A 2,779-nucleotide genomic window follows, 5' to 3' on the forward strand; every position below is an offset into this window, starting at 1 on the left:
GGAGTGTTTTCTTTTCTAGAAAAAGGAAACTTTCTACCTAGCACTTTTCCACCCTAGCAGAGGGTAGAACATATATCATGAGCTAGTTACTAAAATAACAATGTGCATTAATAGAGATGGATTCACCAATCAGGTGGTATTTCAATTATTTTATTAACACTTTATTTTATTATTATTTTCTAGTGGTATTTTAACTGTTGCAGATATGAAGTTTTAAAAAAAATCAATCTTATGTATTAGAGTTCCATAGATGTACTCTTCAAAGCAAACTTATTTAAATAAGTTTGAGTTTTATCTTTGTACAGGTGGGTGCACTGGACTCAGCAGAAATTCTGCAAGAGTGAAATCAGCTTCTCAAATGTTTAGAACATGTCTAGTGAAATGGTTTCTGCAATTCAGTAGCTGGGACAGCAGAGTAGGATTGTGCAACTTGATTCAGGTCTCAGTCTTGGTGTTCCCACACAGAATCATCAAGGTTGGAGAATACCTTTCATATCATCAAGTCAAACCATCCACCCAGCACTGCCAGGGAGCCACTGAACCACATCACCCAGTACCAGATCCAGGTGTCTCTTAAACACCACCAGGGATCATGACTCCAGCACCTCCCCAGTCCAATACCTGACCACCCTAACAGCAAAAAATTTTCTATTATCTATCATGATACTGTCAGAAGTTAAGAAAAAAGAAGAGATAATACTGTCTGCCTGTTAAAGCTAGGCCAGCATACAGCAAAGATTTCCAGGGCAGGGAAACCAGAGAGCAAGAGGCAACATAAACATGCAGCCCAGTGAAAAGAGAGCTTGGTTTGATTTGCCTTTCTCTCCTCACTAAGTTATGTGCAAGCTCTTCCTTGCCCAAAAATACCAAATTTCCCTCTCTGCTGTGCCCCTTTAAAAGGTAGAGTGAGGAGAGAAGGCACCCAAAAGTCAGACTAGGTGCCTAAGAGAAAAAGGGAGTTCATCCCGGCATGAGGAGAGAGCTGAATTCAGGAACATCCCCTGCAGTATGCTTCCTTCATGGCTGTGTTTCCCTCAGCCCATCTTATCAGCAGACAGGCTTGTTTTCATCCCATTTCTGACTCACCACACAGAGAGAAGAAGTTGCTAACTTCCATGTATGGATTTAAGGATCTGGCTCCAGCACAGAAGTTTTGTGCATCCAAATCAGTAAGAAGTAGCACTTCAAAGAGGATATACTATTTAGTTACTGGGGTATCAGGGGCCATTTTCATGCCCTTTGGTCATCTGCCAAAAGTAATGCTGCATCAAGGCCCTCTTAAAATACAGCAACCACTGACAGCCACTCTTGCCTGCCTGAGAGCACAGAGTCACCTCAGACCTTCCTGATCTGTTCTATTTCCCCCACATTTCTTTTCCTTTATGTGAATATATCCATATTGCACTTATAAGGGAGGCAATAGCTTAGCACATCTGCTCTCATGCTTCTTCCTTTTTGTCTCTTCTGAAATACATTCCAGCTCCTTACCCTGCTTGAACTGACTGGAATAATGAGGTGTCTTATTCAGCACCTTGACTGTTCTCTGCCTTATGTTTCACTTCATAATGAGGGAAAAGGGTCAAATTACTAGTATAAATTCACTCCAGTAGCTGGTCTAACTATCCATACTTTCAGCCAGTGCTACTTTACTTGGACCAATTACATTCTTCTACAAATGCTTTTCCTCACCAGTGTCAGTGTCTCAGTGCGTGACAGCTTCTTACAGGTTCCACTAATACATCCCTGTGCAACAGCTCTGACCCAAAGGTACCCTCCCTTTCAGGAGAATTCAAATGTCTTCATTACATTACTGGAATCATTCTCTAGCTTCTTTCACTGTGAAATGTAGTCAGCCTCTTTCCCCATCACACAGAGGAGAGAGTGTGCCCAAGGGAAACACTTCTCTTGGTCTGCTTTGGGAAGTGCAGCTTCCTATGGCACACTGCAGACACACGTTTGCTGGCTGCAGGGCTCAAAAAATTAACTCAGAAGTACAATGAGAACATTGGAGGTGATAATTCCTCCCTCCCCCCAATTGAGAATCACAAATGTAAGGCAAAGAAAAGAATGAAAAGTACAGGTCCTTCTGTTAGACTACAGTTTGAAGTGTCTTCAAATTTGGCCTTTGCTCTCTAAATCCTTGATCCATCTGGAAACACACAAAAAAAATCAGAAAGGGTTAAAAGCTACTGAGAGAGACTCTCTTATAGGTCATAATTAATTTTTTAATTGATTTTCTGTATACATTACACTTTCTTGTGCATGTCAGTTTTACTCATGTCTCTGTAAGTTGAAGTAAGCATACACTGCTCCTTATCTCTGCCAGGAGGGTAGCAGCTATCCATCAGTGTCACATTTAGGTTATTGGTCTGGTTATTTCCCACCCAAACTTGTGCCCTGTGGAGGTATAATTTTGAAAGAGGTAGCCTTTCTTTACTGACTATTTCTTGCAGACAATTGCTAGTTTAGAAATAATGGTTCTTTTCAGGGATGCATGCCACTTGCTTACTTTTCTAAGGTATTTCCTTTTTGGTACTCCTTGAAAACCTATGGAGGTTCATCAGGAAATTTACATTAGCAGATTTGAAAAGAGACCAAGGGGATGGATCTTTCTGTTTAGAGAGTATTATAAGAACATCATCCAGTAGATTATGTTGATTTAAACTGGTTTCTGTGTGTTAGGTTCATCGTAGGTGCCATAACAGATGCAAGACATTTAGTGCCAAGTGGAAATATACAGTCATAATAAAAACCAAATGAATAAACACTTTTTAAAATA

This window comes from Haemorhous mexicanus, chromosome 5, assembly GCF_027477595.1.
Source record: "Haemorhous mexicanus isolate bHaeMex1 chromosome 5, bHaeMex1.pri, whole genome shotgun sequence".
In the NCBI taxonomy this organism is placed as follows: Eukaryota; Metazoa; Chordata; class Aves; order Passeriformes; family Fringillidae; genus Haemorhous; species Haemorhous mexicanus.